Genomic DNA, 27,278 nt, shown 5'->3' with positions numbered 1-27,278 from the left:
TTGAAAGAAAAACTGCGTTTTATTTGCAAATATGGCCCGGAGAATGTCAGACATCTCAGTGGAATTGAACTGAAAACCCAACTCAACACGCTCATTCCGGGCTACAATATTTATGGTGGAAAACAGCAAATTAGCATATTCTCTAAAGGAAACATTCATTCTAATTCTAACATTTCAATTGGCTGTTCATCACCAAGCTCCTAAAGAACACTTTGCACTTAACATTGTGATTTGAGGTTTCCTTTCTCATGACCCTTGAAATTAACACCCCCAAACATGACATCATTTAGTAGTCAGCTGAAAATGTCACACTCCAATTGGTTGGCACTCTTTATGGTACCATTGATAAGAAAGCTCTGCCCGGATTGGACTGTGACACCTCAGACAACTCGGGCTGTAGCATCCCACAGAGACAGACCAATCATATAGTAAATGGAAGTCAGTGAGGTCATAACATTGTTGCATCTCATGGAACACCACAATCCCTTCCACATAATAGATGCTTTGGCCTTCTGGACCTTGCACCTGTGACTCCTGTCTCGAGACATGTTGCCAGCTCTGGATCTTACTTTCTAGTTATCTTCTCACAAAGAATAGCTGTATAAAAAATACATGTGTGCGGCCCTACTCCTGGAAATTAATTCTTCCTATTTGTTCATTTCACCAAGGCACTTTAACCTCCAAACCAAATGCCCTGCTCTTAGTGGGAGCACTGTTCTCACATCCTAGTCCTTCAATTTCGCAATCCCACTCTGTGTTGTGTTTCTTGTGTGTCTCACTGTGTCCTTAACAACCATTATGTATTCATTAGACTATTGTGTGGGAAGGCACCTGCTGTCTTGAGTCTCATTTCAGGCTCCTGAGATCTTTCTCCCTAGCAAAAATGTGCTGAACACCGTTCTGCATGTCTTGCCATCCTGACCTTGGTTGCTTGGAGATTTCTGTTCAATAGCAGAAATAAACCTTCAATTAAATGACCATCGCTTGAACATTCGGCCCTAGCACACTAGAATAGGAAAATCTAAAGCCTTTAGCATGGGTGAAATTTAACAATGCAGACATCTTGCTCAGTACTTCATCGAACAACTACCCTTTACTAAAACTCAACCTACACAATTCAAATAAATACAAACTACATAACCTTGTCCAATACTATAAGTGTCATAAAAAGAATATAAAGGAATACTTTTTCTGCATGTGTTTTTTTCTATGCAGCTTTCTGAAGTGTGGCAAAACTACATCTAATCTGACTGCAATGTCACACCACAGGAAACATGTGACACCTACGTCCCTACCAGGGCTCTGAGGCTTTGCTAAAAGAGTTTTGTTATCTTGTACTTGGGCACACCTTTAGGACATTAGACTTGCATGTTTACCCTCCCATTTAGTTAATTAATTAACTAATAACGCCTCCTCCTTCCTATCACAACCATCCTTTGGAATCCATATCTTTCATACACCATGTAAGCTTTCTATCTGTGCTGTGCACCCCTCAGTTGTACAAGTCATAAAAGCACAATCTCCACCGGCATTACAATCAGTGTAATTCTCCGGATCTGGAGGTGGATTAGTCAGTGTCGCCGGAGGTCCAATGGGATTCCCTATCTGGATCATACAGTGTTTATTTTCTCCATTCCACTTATCTGTCTCTGTATGAACATGCCTGGAGAGGGGTGTGGCAACATCATAAGGATTCTCAATGTAACTGACATCATTGCTGTCCCCCTAGTCCAACCTTCCTTGCAGCAACCCAGAACAATTTTAAATGCAGAAAGAGCAACAAGCACCACTGCGAGGAGAGGAGGAACTAGCCCTTTTATGATATTACTCAACCAAGTGGGCACCCAAGAATCTTTTTTCGAATGTCAGTCATGTTTGACCACCCTGCTGCTTTTCTTTTCCATAGTGACATGGAGTGTGTGCAGTGCATTGATGGCTTCAGTCAGGCTTCCATTCTTGGTGTCATTTGAGGGCCCAAAAGTGCAGCAGGGGCTGCCAATCTTTGCACACACTCCTCCTCTCATAGCTGTAATGAGGTTGAGGGCATAACGATTCTACAGGGTGGTCAATCTTACGGCTCTCAGTTCTTCCATTATTGCCTATAAACCACACTTGGTACCTTTCACTAGCTGCAACAACTCCCACCTAGTGATTTGCAGTCATTTAGCATTGGGTGCAGTCTGGTTGCCAGGTGCAACGAGTGACATAAAAAAGGTTGCAGTCTTGATGAAAAGTTAGATCTCTGCAGGTATTTCTGCCATTCTACCAGAGGATTCCTGTGAAAAAAATGTGCTGTTGCAACAGCTTCTTTCTAAGTTCGGGGACTGCCTGGTCCTCTTATGGTACACATTTATAATAGCAGGATGTTCAGCAAAAGGCACAAGATCGTAATGCGGTACTGTCAGTGCTGGTAAGTGCTGGGTAACAAGGGAGCAAAAGCTGGCGCAATGTGGTGGCTAGTGGGCATACCCTGTTGGTGTCCTTTAGTGCAGCTGTTCCTTGTTGTAGACTCGAGAGCTCCATTGTTCTTGTGCATTTTCTGTTCATGCCCAGTTTAACGCTACCCCTGGATCTGAAACACAAGGAATATTGGTAAGTGCCTGTATTTTAACTGGTTGCTTATTTTCAGGATAGTGTTTGTACATTACGTTCCCATAAAATAAAAGAAGTTTTGTACATATGCCTAGCTACGTCTTCTGAAAATCCAACCAGTCCCTCAGCCCTACATCCAATTAGCCCTTCCACTCATCCTGAGAGAAAACAGCACCCTCTATATGCAATTGTGGTCTCCCCTAGACCAGGGAAACACATGTCCTGTTCCATTTTCGCAAGAAAGTATGTGTTGTGTTGTATATGACAGCTCCTCTCTCCTTGGTTGCTTTGTTATTAATGTAGTACAATATCCTTGGTCTCTTCCTTTTCTGCCATTTTCTTTAGTTTGATGTAACTATCTTCATAAACAACATCATTCGCTTCCACCAACTGTACCCAAACCCTGTGTCCCTGGAACAACCCCCTATCCCTGCATAAGGCCAGGTGGAACAAACAGTGTGCTGTCTGTGCTGTTACTTCCTGTGGAATAAAGAGTTTGCATGTTTCTGTCATATGTGGAATCAGGGTGCAGACATAGCATGTTTCATTTGCTCTCTCTCTTCCCACTGTCCTCATGTGGTTATACAACATATTGTTGGTGTCTGTTTGATGCTCATCCCTAGTGCTGCTCAAGACCAATTCTGAATCAAACATATCCCGTTTGTTTCTGGCCATGGACACATTATTGTCCTCTAATACATCTTCATCATTAATACCATATCTAACAATACCACCCCATGCATTTTTTGAACAAAAGGAAAGGAAGAAAAAAAAGAAAAAAGACAACAATTAAACATAAAATATATTTTGTGATTCCTCCAGTGATATTCTGCTGTGAGGCTGGGAAAAAAAGTCTGGTCGCCTAAAAACTCAAAAGAAGCTAGCTAAAAAGGTCACAGCTAACTGGCCAAAACTTCTGTTGTATACTCCCCTTGTCTTCTCCTGGAAGGGGAGGGTGTTGCCTTTGTCATTCTGGACATCGAAGAGGTGGCACCATGGTCGGAAACCAGCAACCTTGACTGCAGCTGGTGTAACGTATGTCACCTTGAAGGGCCTGATACAGTATGGTTGGTGCCACTTGCGTGTGCAATTGCGGATACAAATCTTGTCTCTGGGGTAAAGTTGAGGTTGCTGTCATTTTTTCTTGTGGGATTGGTGCTTCTGTTTTTGATGCAGGTAACCAACTTCAACAGGGTTAAACCTGCCGGGATATGAATTTAGGAGAATGGGTAAGTTCCCTAGGAAACCCTGAAACTCCTCCCCCAATATTTCTGCTGAATTGTGAGCATCTCAGGCTGTACAGACAGGAGTAAGCAGTGCTTGCCTCATGCCCATGACGATCTTATGTGGGGTCAGGTGATGATCGGAACCAGGTTGGTTCCGTAAGACAAGCGAAGCTAAAGGCAAGCAGCGGAGCCAGCTCTCGTGAAGTTTTTCACACAACTTGGCAAGGCATTCTTTTAGTAAGCCATTGAGGCACTCCACTATCTTTGGAGGTGCTATGCTGAATGCCCAATAGGGATGTGATTTATTTGAAGACGTTGTTGAAAAAATGTGTCCCATTGTTGTACCAGAATGCCTCGCAAATGTCCCATTGTGGACACACCTTGCACACGAGAAATTTAGCTGCAGATTTGGCATCAGGTTGGACACAGGGACCCACTTCAAGTCAACGGGAGAATGGGCACATCACAACAATCAAATAGTAAGAGTTATTGCATCTGGTAAGCATATCTACAAAAGCTATGTGGAGGTGTCGAAAAGGCCATGAATGGGGGATCAATGTTGCCTTAATTGTTTTCAACATGTGACCGGAGGTATAACATTTGCGAGTGGCACAATTAGTAAAGAACACTGCCACGTGTTCTTACAAATTTGGAATAAAACAATCCTCTTGGAGATCTGCTGCAATGTACTCTTTGGAGGTGTGTGCTGGGTAATGCAATTGTTCAAGGGCAATTTGAAGTATTCCTGGGGTATGACTAGCTTCCCTGAAAAATTGTGTCTCCATACTAAATCTGTGGGAGATAGAGAACACCCTCTCTTTGTCCATAGTTCTTGCTTTTGCTGAGGGGCATGTGCCTGTAACTCTATTATCTGTGCCACAAATGAGGCATTGTAGGGTTGAGTAATTTGTGCGTGCTGTCGTGGAATGTTTGTAAATGTGGGAACATTTTCTGCAACACATGGTAAATATGCTGCCTAATTTGCTGCTATGTCTGCTACATCATTGCCTTGAGATGTAAAGTCAGTGCCTTTGGTACGGGCTGCACACTTTACAACTGCTAATGCTGAAGGAAGGGGCAGTACTTATATTAATCTGTTACAAAGGAGTGTGGGAGCCCCTCTACTGAGAATGAAAATGGGTAAAACACCCTGGTCTATGGAATTTCTTCCACTCAGGTGGGTCTACAACCATGTTTTAGCTCACTGAACCCTTTACAGAGGAGACATATCCATCTGTCCATCTGCATATCAGTCTGGTCCCACCCACAAGGGCAGTCCAGCCCTCTTCTCTTCCATATGGACATCCCTGAATGCAACGTTGATGTGATCATATGCAGAATCTGAATAAATGGTGGCACAACATCCTTTTGCTAGTTCTACTGCTGTTAATAATAAGCTTGTTTGCTAGTGCTGAATAATAATAATAAAATAATAATAAAGTGTAGTGCAGTGGTCATCTCATTTTTGACACAACCTCAAACTCCCTATCCTCATATCTTACCCCTGCTGCCCTGTATGTCGATAGCCAGTGTTCTGATCGATCATTGAAGACCTGTCAACGAAAAGTATCTCTCCGTCCTCCAAAGGGTCTTCCTTAACATGGTGGATATTATCTCGAACATCCTGACATGTAGCACAATCGTGTAGATACTCAGCTTGATCTACTGGTTCTGCGAGAAATGTTGCTGGATTAACATTGTGGCACGTTACTGTATTATTTGAGGCATTTGACAATATCACCTTATACCCTAAAGCTCGTGGAGTGGTAAGGGCATACTTGGATTTTTCCAAAATAGCAAACACTGTGTGCTCTACATAAAATGTTACTGGGCAGCCCATTGTAATAGTGGATTCTTTTTAACAGCAAATGCTCCTGCTACAACTGCTTGCTCACATGGAAAATGTTCCTGCATAACTGGGTCCAAAAGATCACTGTAATAAGCCAAAGGCTTGTGTCCCTGTGAAGCTTTCTGGGTGAGGACAGCCGTCATCACTTGATCATTAGAATGTGAAAAAAGGAACATGTTTTATTGTAATCTGGGGTTGCTAAAACAGATGCATTGTAAGTGCATTCTTTAGTTCCTTGAATGATTCGAGGATCTGAGGTGTCCAAAGTATGGAGCCCTTTACTTTCTGTGCTTCCTTTAACCCTTGTATGAGAGGCCTGCTTTAAGTAGAATAATCAACAATCCAAGACCGACAATAATTACATAGTCCCAAAAACAGTTGCATCTCCTTCACAGTGTTCAGCTGGGATATGCCTTGCACTGCTGATACTCTCTCTGGGGATAGTCTCGCCCTGCTGAAGATGTTATTTGCACTAAATACACTACCTCTTTCTGGCAGTACTGTAACTTCTCCTTATCTACATTGTACCCCTTTTCTGCCAATATTGTCAGGAGAGACCCTGAATCATTTTTGTATTGCTCTATTCTGTGGTATTACACACCAGGAGGTCATCAACATACTGTATCACTGTGCTTTCGGTTTGAAGGTTCCCTAGGTCCATTTGTAACACTCTGTTAAAAATGCTTGGGGATTCACAGTACATCTGTGGTAAACAAGTGTGGTGGAACCTTTGTCCACGTTAGGTAAATGGCATGAGATTTTGTGACTCTGGGTGCAATGGAATGTGAAATAATGCATTCTTTAGATAAATTACTGTAAAGTAAGTTGCTCCTGTGGGTATATTACAGAAAGTGGTGGCTGGATTTGGCACCACCTGGAATGCTGCTTCTACAATGTTGTTTAAATGACAGAGGTCCTGCACCACCCCCCAAGACTCCCCTTTTGCTTTTTTCACTCTGTATATGGCTGTGTTATAGTAGGATTGTGATGGCTGTATAATGCCCTGTCGCCACAAAGCTACAATGGTGTCATACATTCCCTCATCTGCTACCCGTGAGATGGGGTACTGTTTGACCCTGGGCAAAATTGCCCCTGGTTTCAGTTTGATGCGGATGGCCCCAATTTCTTTCAAGAGACCCACATCATATGAGGATCCCTGGTCCATATTTTCTTTAGGTACCCTGTTCAATTCCTCATTTAAGTGTGCTGATAATATCTTTGTAAGAAGTATTTTCAGGGGAACCTCTCTGTGTGTACAACCACCTGACATGGTATGCAAATCTCAAACACCATCTCCTCAACATTATCGTCATCTGTGAAAAGCTGTCTGTCAGTCAGGTCCGTCAATTGCTGAGTTGGCTGAATGCATAGAACAGTGCGCTACTCAATGCCATTGTCATCTGTACCATACAAAATCACGTTGTCTTCCTTTGTTATTAATGCTTCAAATTGTATGGTAATAGTGGTGCATGGTGCTACTTCCTTGTGTACTGCTGGTCTGAATAACAATTCTGTGGATAATCGGAATGTGTGGTCCTTAATTCTGAGCAGCCATCTAGGTTTTTGCACACTGTAGAGGTATAACTCTGTGTGAAATAGTGCACCTCGCAGAGTGCTCTAAGCGCAGAATGCTTGTGTGATTGCAGTGACACATTAGAATGTTTTTATAAAACTACTGAGTATTGACATGCTGGTCTTCTGATGACAATAGAAACAGTGGACCTGGCAAGGTGCAATGAGTAAGGGTGAAGCAGAGCTGTGGGGTTGTATACAATTGTCTGGGCTACAATATAACACTGCACTGTCTGAGTAACAGGCAGAACACTACAACAGTACTGCACTTACTTTGTTGGATGTGAAGAGTAGGTTTCTTCTGGGTTTTATCTTCCAGCAGAGACGTCACAAGCTTTTAACAGGCGGTTCTTCACTGCAATTGCAAAAGAAGGACGTTAGTTGGTATGTGTGCTAATAGTACTGTAATAGCAGTAGGAGAAGACATTGTTTTAGACTGTAGGAGGATTTGTTGGCAGGAAGAGTTAGTGTGCGTGTGCAATTGTACAGCACTGCATATGAGTGGGGACTTGGGAGTATTAGCATTGTTAGTATGGGGGCTAGTGCTGCAGTGATAACTGTGCACTATGGGGCTGGAGTTTTGAAGTGTGTGAGATGTTTTTGAACTATTTCTTTTGGAGATTGATTAGTGGAAGTCATAGTAGAGTGAGAAAAAGGGCAGAAAGATGTAGAGATTGAAAAGGAGAATGTTACTGTGTGTGGAATTTTGTTAAGTTTCTCAAACATAGATGCTCAGCTACATGAGTGGAGACATTCTTTTCAGTTGTTTCATTTATTTATCCAAATTTGCAGATAGAATTGTTTGCAATGTACACATGCATTTCTTTGCTTTCCTTCCAATGGTGCATTTTGTCAATTGTGCAATGCATGTATTTGCCATGCTTTCCTAATATACATGCAGTTTCCCGTTTTTGTGTGCATTCTGGGCATTTCACATAGGATATGTCACTTGCATGTGCTGTGCAAATGTTCCAAATGTGTTTTTTTTATAAAACAAACAATCACAGGCAGTGGTGCTGAAATTGAAATATATGGTTTGCAGCTGTTATTCTAGGGGGTAGTACAAGACAACTGTGAAAGCAAACAGCATTGTAAGTAACTGTCAGTTGATGTGAGGAGATGGTACAAATGACAGTAGGATAATTGAGTAGGTTATGGAGGGCAAGTGGCAGGCACCATGCAATCTATGTACTTGCTATGCGTTGGTAAAATACATGCAGTTTTCATTTTCTGTGTGTAGTTTGTGTTCATGGAAATAGATGTGGATGAATCTGGAAGTAGAAATCTTGGAGAGTTTTACAGTACTTTTGGATGCAGGTGCTTGGGAATCATAGGAGACCTGTGCTCTGAGTGTTGAACAGTACATCTGCAGTGTTGTACTGAGTTGGTAGAGTTAAATGTAGACATCCTGGATGTGATTGGTGAATGGTTGTGGGACTGCTTACCAGTAGCCAATGAGAGAGATCTGCAAAATGTGAAGTGGAAAAGGAAGAAGGGCTGCCCCTGTGTTATGGGGTCCGTGGACACCGCAGTTGTTCGCGTATCACACTACATCCCGGTGCTTATCAGAATGCCTGGCATGGAAATGGGAGTGTACTGTGGGGATTAGCAAATCAGGTGTTAAGGGTGTGCTTTACAGGAAGGGAGGGTAATACTTGTTTTCATTGCTGTGTTGGTTGTGTGCAGTGAAGATGACTGGACTTATTGTATGGATAGTGGGAGATTCCTTTTTTTGTGATCTGGAGAGGTATGTAAAGGCAAGATGTGTTTCTGCAGATTGTGGTTTTCCAGGCTTAGAGGCTTAATGGTACAGTGTGCCTGGCTGCAATTTGCAGGCACTGCTTGCTCTTTGTAGATACATGGCTACTTTTGGTAGCCTGATGTTTCGGTGTTAGGGAGAATTCTCTGTTTAGGCTGGATTTCCTAACCTAGTGAGTCCCCCAGCAGCTTTGCTGGATTTCTGGAGTTTGTTTTTTCCATCCTGCCAAGAGTGAGACTCTTTTCCTCCCACTCTTGGACATGTATGTGTGTAATTCCTTCGAATGTCAATGTGTTCTATGGGCTATGGGGTCTTTTACTCCATAGGGTCTCATATGTTTTTCTATGTGTGTTACACCGCACCCTATGTGCCGTAACACGGGGGCGTCCTAGCGGACCCCCACCATAGACTCCATACCGGGCACTGACTACCGTCTCCCCGGGCATGTAAAGTCACCATTGGCTTTATTAGACCTAAATTTACTAACAGAACTAGTACAAACCATCTTATTGTGGACGTACTATTAGGGGTACTTCGATTACTCCTGGATCTGTTACTCGAGGGGACGCTGTCCCGTCCCCCCTCGTCGAGTTTTGGCTGGTGGCAGTGGAAACTACTTGTTATGTTCGACCCCGGACATAACCCTATGGGATTCGTCCCATTGTTGGAGATTAATACTTTTCCTCGTTAATCTCCAACGTACCACCGGCCTACTTATCTTAAATAAGTTTATCGGATGGTATTTTCTGCCAGAACTCGGTTTGTAAAATGGCGTCTGTGTTTGTCTCTGTAACTCCTAAACCAAAGGTCGAGCCCTTTGTTCCACTTTTGGCGGGCTCTGTGAAGAGACCCTCCAAAGTGGTGCCATTCTGTCTGGGTTACCACAGGGGTATGGGAGGGGGATTAGGCACTCTGGACCGAGTTGCCTTGCCAACTCCGGTCGCACTCTGGAGTGATTGGCCCAAATGGTGAGCCTCCCCGCTCACCACTTAGCATGTGTTGATTGACAGCTAGGCTGAATGAATGGGGGTTTTCTGCATAAAAGCAGGGCTTTTGGGACTGGATCTTCAGAAGTCGCCACAGGACCTAAGAATCCGACGAGGGTAACGCTGAGCCGACCTGCACGACGACACCGGTGGAGCCCCGCGGAACCGACTCACCACTTCCCGACGACAGAGGCGATCTCCCTGCCAGAGAGTCTCTTCCCCTGACTGGTGGGAACAACCAGTCCCCTTTGCTTTTTATTCGCCTCACGACGCAGTTGTCGAATTGCCCGTGCAGAGCACCTCGGCAACCGGATAGCCACTACCTCTGTACCGCTACCAAAAGGTGGTGCCTTGTGACAGAGCACTCCGCGGCTGGTCTCTTCCCTGGAGGTGCACCGGACTTCACTTTTCTTCGACGACGAGATCATCTCTACTCTTGGCAGAGACCCGACGTGCATCCACCACCAGGAACAACTGCCCCCGCCGGAGCTGCCCTCCACAACAAGGTACCGTGTCCGCCTGGCTCCCCTTTCGATTGGTTCGAGTGAGGTGTCTTAATCCTCTCCTTTCCGTTGGGTCACCTCCAAGCTTTTCTCATTTATTGTTCTGAACTGGTTCAATCTGCAGATAACAATTTGCTACAAAGACTTGAATGCATCTCCACTAGAGACTTTTTGGGACATATCGCCTTGCCTCTCTCCGAGTGGGCCTGGCCTCTGAACTTTATGCTCTATTGTGATTCCTGCCTTCATGCCTTGCATTTTACCCGTGAAGTATTGAACCGTGTTGATTTCGTAACCTGCCTATCTTTTTCTCTGCCGTCCTAACTAATATTAGAGTGCCATCTCGGTTGAGGTATACACCTCTGTCTGTAAATAAGTGATGCCGGTAGAGCCTAGACTTGTCGAAATATTACTAGGGGGATTGATCGTATCTTCTTCGTAGAGTAATTGTGTTTGATTTGTTTGCCGTGAAAGTGCCATAGTGTTTTTGATAGATGTTTCGTTATAAATAAATACCTTAATATCTTTGCACTAAGACTCGTTGCGTGTTTGCTTGTCTTGCTGTGAAGAATTGTCCTATTTTGTATACTCCACATACTGCTCAACTCTTCTTGAGGGAAGTCTGACTGCTCAGCCACAGCTACCAAGTGAATCTGTGTGGTGCAGACTGCTACCAAGTGGGTTCACCGCCAAACACCTGTAGTCCTAAATCTTTTGCAGTGGTCCCAGAGGGAACTGCACAGGTTTCCGCCTAACACTGGTGTACAGCGGTGGGATTTGTATCGAGTATACAGTTTAGAGTGCTTTTCGACACTGTAGGATAACTAACCACAAAACCTTACACAAAAAGCAACTTTCAAAAAAACATGTCTACGATGGAAACTTACAGTCAAGAGTCTTTGTCAGGTGAAAATACCGAGAGTTTGCAAGCTCTCTGTAGGCAAGAGAATCTTTCTGTAAGAGGCAAGAAGTTAGAACTAATAGAGAGATTGCTGGCGAACCAAAGTCTGGGTACTGGTTCAGAGGAACCAATCTCTCCAGCAAATGTAGATGACAGTGATGGTGTTGATCTGAATCGTAATTCTGATAATAGCGATGAAGAGGCTGACGAGGACGGAGAGGCGAATGAAACTGTCTCCCCTGCTCCTCTACCTGCCTTACCAGCTGTGCCTACGGGGCCCATACCAGGTACCACAAGTAACCCTGCTTATTTTGAACTTGAAAAAATGAAGCTCGAACTAGAATACAAACGGTTCTTGGCTCAATCCGAACGAAACCAAGAGCTCGAGTTCAGACGGATGAATGCCCAGGCTGAGCAGAAGCAAGCTGAGTTAAGACTCAGAGAAATAGAACTTAATCACGAGTTAGAGATGAAAAAGTTGTCTATGGAAAATGCTTCTCTCTCCTCTGGTTCCTCTAGGAGCTCCAGTCCCAAAAGACCCCGGATGCCGAAGGAATTAGTGGGTATGTATGAACCGAGATTGGATGTGTTGGATTGGTTGAAACTGTTTGAATACAATCCTGGGCTGCAGGACATCACCGGGAATGCTTTGCTCCCCTGGTTGTTCTCTAGGCTCCCTCCTGTTGCGACTGATGTGGTAATGGAGTTGGGGGTGCCGGATAAGATGGATTACGAAAGTGTGAAACTAGCTTTAATAGCTAGATTCAGGAAGACCCCTTCCCAGTATCTTAAGAGGTTTAGAACCCTCAAAAAGCATGATGGTACCCCTTGGGCTACCTGGGTGAGTGAAGGGTTGAAAAACTTAGAGGGATGGATTAAGGGTTACAAAGTGAACACTTATGAGGGTATGAGGAATCATTTTATGTTGGAGTCTATTTATGATGCCTGTTCTCCTGAGCTCAGACAGCACTTGGCTGATTCAAAGGAATTGGATTCCAGGGAGATAGCTAAGGCTGCTGACTTGTGGGTTGCCAACAGGGCTACTCATAAGGATTCTGGGGCAACTCAGAAAAAGGATGAGGGAAAACAGCCTAAAAAAGACTCAAAAGAGAATTCTAATAACTCAAATTCCAAAGAGGGCCCCAAACAAAACCAGGGTAATCCCCCGGGTAAACCACAACAGAATAGTGTTCCTTCTGGCCACAAACCAGAAGGAGGTCAGAATTCCAGAGGGCATTTGGAACATGCTATCTCTGTGGGGCAACTGACCATATCAAAGGAGATCCAAAATGTAAGGGTAAACCTACGGGGATCAGCACAGTCTCCTTAGCCTTCACTCCTGAGGAGGAAGTCCAAATGACTAGTGCTCACTTTGAAGTCTTTGCTGAAGAACCGTGGGTTCTTCAAGCCAGTGTATCAGTAGAGTCAATGGATCTGGTTAGTAATCAGAATAGGGGTGTGTATGACTCTATACCAGAAAACTCTAAATGTTATTATGTGGACAGTGTTCTTGTCAATGGCCAGGATACCCCTGCCAGGCGAGACTCTGGGGCCAGCAGAACAGTAGTGGACGAAAGCTTTTTCAGGCCTGAGGATGTTGCTAAGGCACCCAAAGGTCCCGCTAAGATGTCTGGAGGCCCTGTCCAAATGGTTCCAATTCTACCAGCCCTCATTCAGTGTAATGACATGACAGTGTTGATTCCTGTCAGTGTTCAGACCGAGGTGCCTGGGAGAGTCCTGTTGGGGAATGATCTAAAAACTCTAGGAGTAGTATCCAGTACCCCCGTGCCTCCCTGTATGGAGAAACAGAACCAAACCAAATTGGCTAGGGAGGCCACCTTAAGGAGCCACTCTAAGCCTGTGGGAACCTCTACTGAGAACCCCACTACAAGCCCTGGTGTTGGTAAGTTGACCTCTGACCCAGGCAAATTTCAGGCTAACATGTTAGGGAAATGGAAGCCCCAACCAAGCTCCATCATTGTTCCCCCAGTTACAGAGTCTGTGACTCCCCCTGCTTCTGAGGAAGAGGTGGATAGACCTACTGGAACCCTAACCAGGCCTCAGAGAACTGGTAATTCTCAGTGTTGGTGGAAAACCAGAAAAGAAAAGTCTAAAGCCAAAAACCTTCAGACTGTTGGACCTTCCACAGAAGACTCCAACCCAATTCCTAGACTTAAGGGGGAAACTCCTAAAGTAGGGAAGGTAAGATCTCAGAGGAAGGAGAAGCATGGACCTTGCTTATCTCCATCCCCTCCAACCAAGAGGCCTAAAACTCAACCTTCTCTCAACAGAGAGGTAGGGAAGACCTCTGGAGGCCCCTCTAGATCTAAGGGAATCCTTTATAAGGACCCCTTGAAAAAGCCTAACACAGGTTCAGCAGTTGTAACAACTTCTGAGGGACTGGTCAACCAGATCCCCTATAAACCTAAAAAGACTGATGTTCCTAGGAAAGTTTGTAGGTCATATAGCTTACAAAGGACAACCTGGAAACCCATTGAACATAGGTCAAGGTGTCACCACCAAAATGCTGATGGTCTCTCTAGGATGTATGTCATCGACTAGAGGTATGAGATTCATCCAGGGGTGGATTAAATCCTCCTGTCCCTTAGTCTGGGGGGAGCAAGTGTTAGGGAGAATTCTCTGTTTAGGTTTCTGCCTAACATTCGGTAATGCACTGTGGAGGAGAACATTTGGGCTACATCAGTACCCCAAGTTTGATTCCTGTATTGAAGTTGTTGGTGGAAGAACTAATTCTGCTTTTCCCTGCAAAGGTGTTTTTTTTTCTGAAATACTACCAAGTGCACAATGAAACAACCCCAATGTCTTCAATCCCCAGCAAAATGTTGGAAGGTGCATTGTTAATAGAGGTATGGGTATAGTTTTATAGTGTGCTGAGATGTCTGTTTTCTCCAAAGACAACATTAACTCCCTTAGTGTGAACTATTTTACCGCAGATGGCGTTTCGCTGTCCATTCTTGGAAATGCTTGTTTCTTTCGGAATCTAAGGGATGCTTTGCAGAGGTTGATGTAAGGCAGTAAGGAGGAAAAGAAGAGAACCCCGCCACAAATACAAAATAAAAGGTGTTTGTTTACAAGCACCTATAAAAAAAGAAACACAGCTAAAGAGGAAATCTCCTACCCTGGATAACCTTTATTTCCCCACCCCCATGAATTGCACGATACACTGCAGCAGTACGCGGACTGCACGCACGTGCCACATCCAGGGCTTTTGAGGATGGCAGGCATAGAAATGGGACTGTGGCGGCCAGGGGATTGGTCAATAAGGTTCACTGGGTGTGGTTTTCAAAGAGAGACTGTGGCAGAAGGTCTGTTTTCTGAGAGGAGTGCAGATGGCTATGTCTTTCAGGAGGCAGAGTGTGTGGATTTTGGAGGACTTGTGGTTACATTGGTTGCAGGTGTATGCAGAGCACTGTGGAGTGGCTGCACATCTTGGATTCCCTCATGTGAATGTGCACTGGTATGGAGTGCGTGGCATGAAGGGGCTGGATTTGCTTCCCCTTTGTGCCAGTTTGGTGACGCAGCATCATCCAGCCATTATTATTGTTCATTGTGGAGGGAACCGTTTAGGCCATGTTACTGGAATCTCTTGTCAGTTTGCGATGAAGGAGGCACTTGGGAAAACCATGGACATGTTTCCAAACTCTCAAGTAATTCTTTCTCGCATTTCCCAGAGACAGATGTGGCTGCGCTCTTCCTCATTTGGTCCACAAATGGCAAAAGCCAGGCGCAATGTCAACAAGGCTGTTTGCACATTTTTGCGCAAAGTTGGTATGTCTTCCATCCACAATGAAAACATTACGTTTCTTAGCACCAACATTTTCCGCATAGATGGCATCCATCTTACTAATGCTGGCAATCACCTTTTTTGGCGCAATATCCAAAATGCTTTGCAGCCATTTTTGCAAGCATAGCAAGCGTGTGTGTAGTAGGTGTTGGCCACTTCAAAACTTGCAAGAGAAAAAATAAAAATGAAAGGAGCCTCCACTTTCTCCTGGAAAAGAATGCAATGGTTACATGCTGGCACCGCCTGCATGCCTTGGAAGTCCGTGGACTACCGCGCTGTCTGCGGACTTCTCGGAATGCTCAGAGGCCTGCACCATTTCATGGGCACTTCTATTTTTAAACTGTGAAAGGTAGCCACTGAAAAGAGCCTTTTTATTTGTTGATTTTTCAGTTTTGGGAATTTTGTGGAATTCTTTAAACACAACACACAATGGAGGCAAGGGCAGGGAGCGTAGGGAAGGGGCACCAACCACAGGGATTAGAAAGGGCAGATGGAGAGAGGAAGATGTTGGGTGCACCTCATCAAGGTAGGGGGCACTTTCCTTCATGGTCCCGGACCGTGGCCTCAAAACCACTCCAGAACTGTTCACCCCTGCAGAGTACTGTGTCGCAGTACACACACAAAACAGTGACCTTTGAAAGGTAAGGATCTACTGAGGTGCGTATGGCCTGCGAGGCTGCTGGAGAAATCCACTGCACCACAGAAGTGTCCCTTGTGGTGACAGGAGCAGATGTCGAGGATGAGATATATATATATATATATATATATATAAGATACATGAGGTATATAATAGGTTATTTATAACGGGCTTAATACCCAGAAGTTTCTAAGCGCGGACCCGGGGATCGAACCTGTGGTGCTCCATGTCGTCTTGCTTCCAGGGTGAACACATTGCCGCTGAGCTATCCTCTCAAGGCTGCACTGGAACTCAACCTACTACCCTGTTCGAAGGGGACAACCCTCCGAACTGCTGCTTTGTGGTTGGATCTCAGGTGTCGCTGCATGGAGGTAGTCCCATAACTGTACAGCCCAAGTTTGCGGTGACATAGTACCGTGCCACACTCATTGCAGCAACCCTTGGTTGCACTAGCCTTGGGCTTACCACCAATGGTGGTAAAAAGCCTCCACACCCAAGACTCACGTGGGCAGTTGGTAGTGGGGACTGCCACTATCTCATTCTCTTCTTCCTCTTCTTCCTCCTCTGCATCGTCATGCCTGTTCCCCTCTCCAGGCCTTTGGGGAGGTGATGGTGGTGTTGGTGGGGGCAGGGGTACTGCTGAGGCAGAGGTAGCCATGGATGCCATTGTCCAACAAAAGGTAGTCTGGAACCAGGAACAGACCAATCTGCAAAACAGCAGGAGCTCAGCATCGTGCCAAAAAGCTGAACAGCAACCAGCAGCAGTAGTCTTGGTCAGCCAGAAACATCAGCAATGCCAATTACAGCCAAGTAATCCAGCAATAGAATGCCAATGATAGCCAAGTGCTCTGTCCTGGCAATCCAAAAACAGAATGAGGAGCAGCACTGGTGTGTGGCCTTTTATAGGGGTGCTGGGAGGCGCTTCACGGACAGTTGCCCTCTCTGCAGACACTTTGAACACCACGTTGGGCTCAAAATGTACCAGAAAGTGTCCAGATCACCAGGGGCATGGTCTGGGACCTCTGCAAGGGTAATGTTTCACAGTAAAAGACCTTGGCTTGCTCAAAAAAGCACCTTTTTGCGGTTTGGGGGCCCAGACCCTGGCCGCGAATAAGGACCGATGCTCAGCATGGGTGCGGTCACATGGTGACGTTGCGGACGTCCATGAATGGGACGGCTGTCTGTAGGAAACGTATTGCGCAGGATCCGTTGTGCACATGCGCATAGGTGTCCTACAGACAGGGTTGGGCTCCCCAAACTAATTAAAAGAGTGACACACGTGCAGCGGACAGTTCTGAACAGGCGCTGTGTTCGTAAGACCCAGGGGATGAGATGCGCCCAGTTGCCCGCCGGACATGGGTAGGGTCCTAGAACTAATTAAAGTACATCACCCCTTTGCGGACATGCTGTATAGGCACGGTGTCCGTAGAACTCTGGGGAGAGAAGCGCATGCCCCCAAGTGTCTGCCGGACAGGGTTGGAGTCCCCGAACTAATTGAAAGTGTGCCATAGCTTTGCGGAGATGTGGACAGGAGCGGAGTCCTACGGACACCGACATTTTGAATGCGGTCTTCCCGGACATGCACAGTGTCTGTGGGACACCTCCATTTTGATTAATTACGGACATCAAAGACAGTTCCACGCTCCGCTGACTCCTAACAGGGCTTTTAAAAAAGAAAACTCACACACACACAGCAACAGTATACATGTAGAACTTTATTTACACACATAAATACACACAATTAGGAAAGGAAAAGGGTAGCAGAAATGGATACATATACAGGGGACTTGGGGTTTACCACAGGTTGGTTATCAGGGGAGGAAGGGATTGAGGTCTCATCATAACGTCTTTGCAAACAGGGAATTGGTGGGATGGTTGGCTGGGACAGGGGGAGGGGTCCAGGTGCAAGTGGGGCAGTGGTATTTAATATTGTCCATTATATGTCTGTATAAATTCTTTCAATTCACCAAAACTGTTCATCAATTGGTCCATTTTTGCCTCCAGGCGCACTAGTTTATTTTGCACACCTCTTGGTTTGGTTTTCTATGTGCCCATGCACTTGTGGAGGAGCTGCTGCTTCTGGCCCATTCCCTTTGTTTCCCGTATGTACTGTTAAAGAAAAAAACATGTCTCAGGTACATGTGAAACAATGTGTATTCTCTTACTTTTCAAACTGCACTGTGTACCACTGGAGTCACTGTCTTCACTCATTTCATCACGAGGGAAATTCTCTTCAAGCCACTCCAGGGTGCTTGCCATTTCTGTGTAAAAAAAGAAAAATAATTTTAACTGGAATTGTCGACAGAACAAACTGCACCGTTATAGGAAAGAAAAAATATAGTGTACTTACCAGTTTGTAGTACAGTTCTGCTGTCACTACTTTGCACTTGTCCCGCTGACAGTTGCTTCTCAGTTTGTATGTAAAGCAGCATTGATGTAATACTGTTGGAAGCACAGGTTATTTTCCTGCTTGGTGCATTCCATTATGTTGCACACTCTATGCAATTGCATTGCTGCTTTTATAAGTACAGAGTTTGTAGACCTATTTCATTTTTCCTTACAATTCACTTATGTGTTGGTCTTTAAAGATGTTCAGTTTCTTTGCTGTATGCTACCATAATGTGAAACAACCCCCGCGCTATTGGGCAGTGTGGATGCTACCCGAGGTCTGCAGACCCTAATGTTATCAGCATGGGTCCAGGGGGTTCAGCATATTCTATGGTACATCTCTACAAATTAAGGGTACCCTGGTAAAAACCTATGAAACTCAGTGAAAAAACGTTATTAAAGGGACGTTATGGTTACTTTGCACTAATAACAACCTATCCATATTATGATTACAAGTAAAGTCGAAAACCCCCAGAAATTCCCCAGTTATTGTAAGCATGACATCACTGGTAACATTTTTTTGAAATCGGGATAAGTTTGAATGGGAAACAAATTCTACTTGTGGCTACAGTCCGAAGTGCTGGACAGGACTGCAGCAAACGTTTGCGAGGAGCATCAGCTAGGACCTCAAAGAATGGTTTTGCAAATCTGTCCTGTTTTTTAAATTTTTTTCTAAAGTGTTAAAATGTAAGTACACAACATTGTGATATAACTTTGGTGCCTGGGCAATGGGCCTGGCCCTGAGCAAGGACAAATGTGTACTCTGATTTGCTTATTGGGGCATGTGACATGGCCGAAGCCCTAGGTTTGAATCAGAAAATATATTCTGCTTGCGGCTACAGCCTGAGGTGTTGTACTGGATTACAACAAGCCTGCGCGAGGAGCATCAGCAAGGACCTGAAATCATGCTTTTGCAAATCTGTCTTGTTTTATTTTTCAAAAGTGTCTAATTGTCAGTACAAAAAATAGTAATATAACTTTGGTGCATGGACAGTGGGCCTGGCCCTCGGCAAGGACGAATGCCCACTCTGATTTACTGCAGCCAGTAGTGTTGGACGGGAATGCAGCAACCTTTGCGCAAGGAGCATCAGCAAGGACCTGAAAGCATGATTTCGCAAATCTCTCTGGTGTTTTACTTTTTTGAAAGTGTCAAAAAGTAAGTACAAAAAATAGAGATATAACTTTGCTGTCTCGGTAGTTGGCCTGGCCCTCGGCAAGGACAAATATCTACTCTGATTTGCCTAGCACTGGCCATTGGTCACATTATGAGGGTATAGTGGACACTTAACTAGAATGCAGAGTATGTACAGTGGATAACGGGGGTGGTTTGGTATTGCTGGGGTCATGGTCGAGCCTCATGCCATAGGCAATTCAACCATGACTTGCATCCCCAGCATGCGCTGCTGATAACGACACACATCAGTATTCGTTGCAAAAAATATGTTTGTTAAAGGATGTTTACAGTTCTTTCACATGTTAAAAGAGGAATTATTAATAACTTATATACAGTGATGTAACATCATGAAACATTTTCACTCATAAAAACCTATGAAATTCACAGAACAAACGTTATTAAAGGGACGTTATGGTTAAGTTGCACTAATAAAAACCTATGAAATGCTGTAAAAAAACTTTGTTAAAGAGATGTTATGTTTAATTTTCACTATTAGAAACCTATGAAATTCAGTGTAAACACTTTGTTAAAGGGAGGTTATGGCTACAAGTAAAACCAACAAAAACAAAAAACTCTGATACGGTAGCATCCATTATTTTACTATCCAAAAATACCAGATTGAAAATATTGTACCTATATGGTGCATGCTGCAGCCATTGCCTATATGTATGTATGATTAGGTTCCTGTATTAACAGCCCTCCAATATAATGGTTTGTTTAGATTAGTACATTGTTTAAAACATTAAATAGTTCATAATAGGTCTCATAATCGCCCCTTAAATCTTGTTACCAACATTATAAACACAACCCCTTGTAGTGACTTTTCATCAAAATGAATTTCATTATGTGATGTCATCAGTGATGTCATCAATGACATTTGTGATGTCATCTTTGGTGTCCTGCGTGTTAGTCTTAGCAGTGCAGCGTGGTGCCGCAAGTTATGTTTAGTTAGCTTACCATAACTAGAGAATATCTGGGGTTTTACGGTTTTACTTGTAACAATAATGTCCCTTTAACAAAAAATGTTCGCTGAGTTTCATAGTTTTTATTAGTGCAAACTAACCATTATGTCTCTTTAACAAAGTTGTTTTCACTGAATATAAACACACACATATATATTAAGTTGCTCAACCCATACCCATACGAAGAGTACTTTTTGGGCAGTTTATAACTTTGGCCCCGTCAGATTGATTGCGAAGTTTGGTGAGGTTTCGTCAAAGGAGGGCAAAGTTATAGGAGGGGGTCACAACATTTTTGTGTTAGGCTCAATGGAAATAAAATTTTGCTCACATCTACAGCCCAAATTGCTGGATGGATTGTTACCAAATTTGAGGCAGGAGCAGCGGCTTGGTCCCAAAAGCATGCTTTTGTACATTTGGTGTAAATCTGTCTGGTTGTTTTTTTTTAACGGCCCAAGAGTAGGTAAAAAAATATTAGTGATATCAGGGTTTCGGTCTGCAGACCCACTTCCCTGTTTGTTCCATGGATGGGCCTCCGATTGGTCCAGGGAGATGTCTGCGGACATCAGACACACCCACTGATTGGATGGTGAAAAGCATGAGGTGTGTCATATTTTCCAAAATGCTTGCCATGTTGGATCCGCGGACAGCCACAGCTGGGGAAAAAGTCTGGAAAATACATTTTGGCTCATTTAGTGTTGGAAAGATGGGCTGGGAAAAAGATAATATATGGCTCTTGGTTTAGGTGGAAGAAGAGCGTATGGGTGGCGCAGTATTCTGTGGACACTGCGGTAGTCCACCGACACCGCAGTAGTGCACGGGCAGAGTCTTGGCCGGACAGCTTGAGACACACATTTGGGGTCATTTGGTGACTGAAGGAACATTCGGGTGGACAGCTTGGATTTTTTGGTGACTGAAAGAGGGCTTGGGTGGATAGCTTCAGACACACATTTGGGGCATTATGTGACTGTGGTCAGGGTAGGGGAGTGGAATCTAGATGATATGGGGATATTTTGATAGGTGAAAAATAGGGTTGGCGGGCCATTTGGATGTCTGCAGACATCATTTGAATTGGGAGATTCAGGGCGAGTTGTGGTGTGGTGGTTGTGGCCAGTGGCCAGATTCTTGGGTGCATTGCCGTAAGCCATGCACCCAGGAATCTACTCACTGGCTACAACCACCACAACATAATACGGCCATGAACCCAAGAATCTGGCCACTGGCCACAACCATTATGATATGTGTACAGAAATTGAATCTGGCACTGGATACAACCATTATAATAATATGTGTATAGTAATTATAGATAGAGTGTGGGCAGTAAACAGTATTTTTAACATGGTGACATAAAACAATTGAAGTGCAAATAGTACTTATGATTGCTATACCACTGGGGGTACAGGGTGAGTTTGGTGTACATGGTAATGAAAGAGACATATTTGCTACTTTCTCTGCAAACAAAACACAGTATAATATGTTAGGCAGGATAGTTGACAATGTCTCATTGCATACAGTCTCACATATTCATGTACTTATTATACCCTCATAAACAGTAAATTATAAGTACTATGTTTGAAACAACATTACTGTATTTTCTGCACAGTTGCTGTTTCTGTTTGCATAATCATTGGGAATAAAATCCTTACAGGATTTTTAAAAAATGACTACATTTATGTGAGTTTAAGTTTCACAGTATGTTTGTTTGAAGTGTGCAGTACTTAAGGGAATTTTAAAGTGCACAAATAAGTGTATTTGTTGTTACAAGCATTGTTGCAGTAGGAAGGATTTTAATGGTGTATTTGCAATGAAGTGTAATGAAGGTTATTTTTGAAGTAGGTAGATACCTGATTTCTTCCTATAGGTGGAATTGCGGCCCGGCAGCGGCCTTGGAGCACAAGGCAAAGCCGGATGGAAGAGGAGAGGATCCACGATGGTCCGACAACAGGTTAATGGTGGTTTAAGGTTAAGCGCAAGGTTAGAAAGCTGCGCGACCTTAAACTGAATGTCTAACCTTGTCTTTCGTATTTCCTTCAGGTGCCATCTCCGTGAATGAGGAGCGCGTTGTGCTGCGGTGTCAAGGTCAAGATTTTGGCTTTTCCGGAGGGGCTGAAGCTAGAATGCTGGATGCCAGGTTTGACGAGAGGTGCATGCAGGCGAGAACAGGTACGTAAGTATGAAGCTGAAGTCCAAGAGGTGAGTCTGCAGTCAGGCGGCGATGAGCGTTCCGCTACATGCAAGTGCAGAATAACCAGCAACCCAGATCCCCAGCATCCGTGCCCAAACCAAATGCACGTGAAAGTTCCTGTGTTCATGAATAAAGCACTCCTGCACCAAATAAACGTCTCTGTTTACATTTGTTCATGAGCCTGGCACCAAAGGCGCCAGGTCTGAGTCCAGCTGGGCCCCCTGTGCTTGATTGTCCCAAAGGGACGAATAAGAGCTGTGTTACTCCTTGCCCCATCCACTGATGGTGCGGGATCTATGTTCTTGGGCAAGTGACCATGACTTAATGCTTCAAACCATGTTCAATTTCTTTAGTCAATTCTAGGTAAATGGTAAGTTGCTCATCATTTAACTGTGATTTCAGCACTGGCAAGTTTTCTTCTGATTGTTCATTTTGATACATGGGGCCTCATTACGACCTCGGCGTAAGCCATGCCACTATTGGCGGCATGGCTGCCACCGAAATCGCGTCCGGTTCTGGGTCCTCAGAACAAGGAATAACCAGGCCATTCCGAGTTCGGAAGGCCCGGTAATTACTCACTCCAAGGACCCAGACCCGGTCCTTCCCCATTCCCATTTCAGCCCCCATAGGGCTGAATGGGAATGGGAGAGGGAGCAAACAACGGGTCATTACGAGTTGGCCCGTTGTTTGCTCCCTCTTCCCCTCGCAGGACCCGGTAAGCACGCCTGGTTTGGCCAGGCGTTACTTCCTGGGTCCCGCGAGGGGACCTCGTAAAGAGGCGGTACGGGGTAAACGGCGCTGGCACCTTTTACGGCGCCGTTTACCCCGTACCGCCAGGGTCGTAATGAGGCCCATGGTGTTTTATACTTCAGTCAGGACTATTTCGGCTTAATTTAGAATGAGTGGCTCTCCTGTAATAGAAGGTTGACTGCCCTCTTCATTTATTTGTGCTTGAATTTCTTCATCTTGTTTGCGTTCATTGTCCAACATTTTATTGTATTGCCTGAAATTGACATTTGTTATACTGCTTTCATTTGCATTGAATGCAACTTCAAATGAGTCGTGGTTACCTAATAAATCCTCTTCTTTTCTCCATGGTTTAAAATGTTGCAGTTGGCCATGTAGTAAAGCTGTCTATGTTGAGGAGTTTTAAATGATAATGCTATATGATTAATTTGGCGGGGTTTGGTAAGTTTGGTGAGGCTTCCTTCACAAGCTGAGACCATGTATTTTCCACATTTTTCATCTGGTTTCAAATTATTTTTGTAGGAAAGATTTTGGGCTATGTAGTACAGGCACATGTTTTCCAAAGCAGTACTTCTGTTTGCATAGCATGTGTCTAATAAATTGTTATTTAAAATGTCTTGGCTGTTGGGATCCTTTCTGGCTATTGTTTCTATGTCTTGGTAGGATTTCAGCACTCTTTTTCTGGATGCAGCTGCACCAAGGCGTAGCCAGACTGTGTTCAGATTTGCCATACAAGGCTTTGCCTGTTAAATGGTTGGCAGCTTAGTATCATCCACATTCTCTATGGGACAGCATTGTTATGCCAAAGCTGTACAATTTTTGTGACAGTTTTTTGTCAGATGATATGTCATCCAAGAGGTCTTTAAGCTCTGTTTTCTCAGCTTTGGTTAGATAGGCTGTGATATATCTTGTAACAGCAGTGGAATTGTCTGCAATATATTCCAGATCTACATTTGCATTCCACACGAGGGCAATGATTGTAATCATTGATGTACTTTGAAGCTTTGTTTCTTTTAATGCTCTATGTGTTTTTAGGCGATTTGCGTTTCACACTGTGTCTAACAGAAGACATCAAGCTGTTCACTTGTCCTTTTGCACAACTTAAAGTAACAAACCATGTGAGTGGGCCGAGGTTTTTTACATACACCGTACATCAGCATGAAGTCAGAACCAGTATTCTTTTGTACGACGCATGCTTGCCAAGAGATTTGTGATGCTTGACTGCAAAACTTCATCGTTGTCTTATGTTGTGAAGTAGTTGTGTAGCAGACATGTTTAAAAAATTAGAGCCTGTTTTTAATGTGTGGGCAACTCCGTAACAGTCCACTTTGGAATAGGTGGAATATGTAGTCTACATTTTGTCTGAATCTGGAGTCTTCAGAATACATTCATAAAGAGCGATATTCTGATGCTGTTATTTGTGTGGATCTTACATCATATCTTCCTCCTAGGCAAGAGTAGAGGAAAGGCATGTGCTTCTACACTTTTCTCCCATATGTTGATTGGAGATCCTTTGCCTTGACGCATTTCATATGTTTCTAATGAATCGTCTATGGTGTCTTTGGAGTGTAGTGGGTGAATTGTATACTGGTCCAAAATATTGGTTGCAGTAATAGGATCTACACATTCAAATTGGCCAGTTGGTGATGAATCCCAAATTGTTTGGGTGGTTTCTCTTAAGTTCCCTTCATTGTTTATATCTCTGTAGTACTCATTGTTTTCTTTTAGATATTGTAGGGCTTTTGTTTAACTTTGTTTAAGTCTACTAATTGTTGCAAAATTGTTTTGTCTTTTGTTGGTACACCATTAACTAGGATAATCAAAGATTGATCTATTGGCCGTTGCACTCCTAAAGTTTCTACATTTTCGTTAAGATCTAATGGCAAATATACTACTTTGCCACAAATGCCTTTTAATAATTCAGAAGGAGGCAATTTGGCTGTTTTTGGTTTAAGGCATATTATAGCTTGAAATGGGTGTACTGTTTGGATTATAATGCTCTCATAGAAAATTAAGCTGTGGAGAGGTTTTGGAAGTGGGAATATTTCCAAGTTATTAGTGACAGCACATGATGGCATTTGGTTATTATCAAGCTTTGTATTGCAGCATGTGCAAAGTATTGAGGGGTCACTTATTTTGGATTTATTTTCTTTTATAAGATATAAAGCTAATTGGAACCATTGGGATTCCTCATTGTCCTCTATTTTGTAAGTTATATCTATAATTTTTGTGCTCTTTTTATAAAAATGTCTGCAACAACACACACATACTTGGTTTGGTACTTCAGCAGATGCATTTTTAAACTTTGCTATTTCTTTTTCGTATGTTTTTGTTAGAAGATTAGTGTTTATAAGGTTGGCGCTAATGTTCTCTAAACTTACTGAATTTTCTAATGCATCTTCACTTCCAAAATATTTACTTTGGATGAGTTCTATTTGTTGAAGGAGTTCTTTGGATGTTCCATGTAGGAGAATGTCATTAAAATGTCGCAGTTGTAAAGCAAGACATTTTGCATAGTACAGTGCCTGCAGAATATTCTGTATACTGTAATGATGTGTTCCTAACATTTTGATGTGGTGGAAGGTGCTTTTACAAGCAGTTCCTGAAATGCAGCCTAATGTATGTCCTTGCAGTCCAGTGTACTTGCGCACTGGACAGGAGTCCATGGTTTGTAAAGTTTGTATTCTAATTTTGTCTTTTACTTTCACATAGTTATTGAGGAATTGTCGTAATGATTTGAAGGATTGTTGCTGTATGTTACACATTGAGCTGCATGGCCATTTGTAGACTGGACGGATTGGTTGGGTGAAAAGAACAGTTGATTGAAAGTTTGTTGGGGATGTTTTTTTGATAAGGCTTTCTTGTGCCATAATGGTGCTTTCTAACATTTCATACCCTGTGCCATTACTATGTATGGCAATTGGGTTTTTCTGTTCTTGTTCATAAGCCTCTTCATTAAAATATGATTCTGTGCTGCAGAAGTTTGAAAAGGTATCTATGTTGATATTGCGCATGTTTCCAAGTACTTTTTGTAATTTACTGATGAATTTTGTTAGTGGTTTCATTCTGTTTGAAATTAATATAAGCAATTTTCTTTTCAGCAGAATTGTGCTGTCAATTAGAGCTTCCAGGATTAGTCTTCTGCAGTAATTTTGAACGGTAGAGCGTGACTTTTCAGCTGTTTTCATAAGATTGTGAAGTACTCTACAGTGGAAAATTGTTTGTAAAATTATTTTTTTGGAATGCTTATCTGTTGCTACATTAACATTGTTAGATATAGTGGCAGGGTCATTAGCAGTTTTCTTCTTCTTGATACATTTTATTTATTTTTAGGAAAACGGGCACTCGTTTTTTTAGTGGTCGCTGGTTTATTTTTGTAGACTGATTGTATTAGCAGTTTTGTTTGAATATTTGTTATAAATGCTGCTAGAGGTGGATGAGTATTTGGCATGCTTTTATTTTTATCTGCTCTATTTTATCTTTGTTTTCTACAGAGTTGCTTTTTAGTAGGCATTCTGTTCTGTATGTTGGAAAAAAAAGGAAATTGTAGGTTTGAAAGTTGTGGAATATATTTGCGTGTATTGTGAATGAGTGTGTGAATATGATGGCATACATACATTGAGGGCTGTCTGATTGCAGTGGGCTGCTAGTTGTGGTTGTAAAGGTTTTAAGAGTAGCTGTGTGTGTAGATGTGTGAAGAGCTTGGGTTAGAGCATAAGAGTACGGTAGTATGAATGAATAAGTAAGGACATTACTATGTTTTCAGGATAATAGTGGGTGTTATCATAATGGTGTTTAGGTGAGAATACAAAGAGTGTACATGTTGAGGTGTAATGAATAAGAGCAAAATAAATGTAGTTGATTTGAAAGGAATTTTGTAGGCTACTATGCAGCTAAACTTTACTGTATGAGCAACAGAAAGAATACTACTACACTAATGCACTTACTTTGTAGGATGTGAAGAGTAGTTTTCTTCAGGTTGTTGTCTTCCAGGA

At 43.3% G+C, this 27,278-nt stretch overlaps 1 long non-coding RNA gene across 1 annotated transcript; it reads right to left on the bottom strand.

Moving 5' to 3' along the window:
* On the bottom strand, positions 1 to 27,278 carry LOC138467413 (uncharacterized). The gene is made up of 3 exons (XR_011268096.1): positions 27,231 to 27,278; positions 7,513 to 7,594; positions 1 to 2,572 (listed from the first exon to the last, which is right to left on the bottom strand). It is a non-coding gene; the product is annotated as an uncharacterized lncRNA (long non-coding RNA).

Source organism: Ambystoma mexicanum, chromosome 4q (genome assembly GCF_040938575.1).
Source record: "Ambystoma mexicanum isolate Mex_15411 chromosome 4q, UKY_AmexF1_1, whole genome shotgun sequence".
NCBI lineage: Eukaryota > Metazoa > Chordata > Amphibia > Caudata > Ambystomatidae > Ambystoma > Ambystoma mexicanum.
The sequence above is the reverse complement of the archived record's forward strand: the minus strand, read 5'-3'. Positions and strand labels throughout refer to the sequence as shown.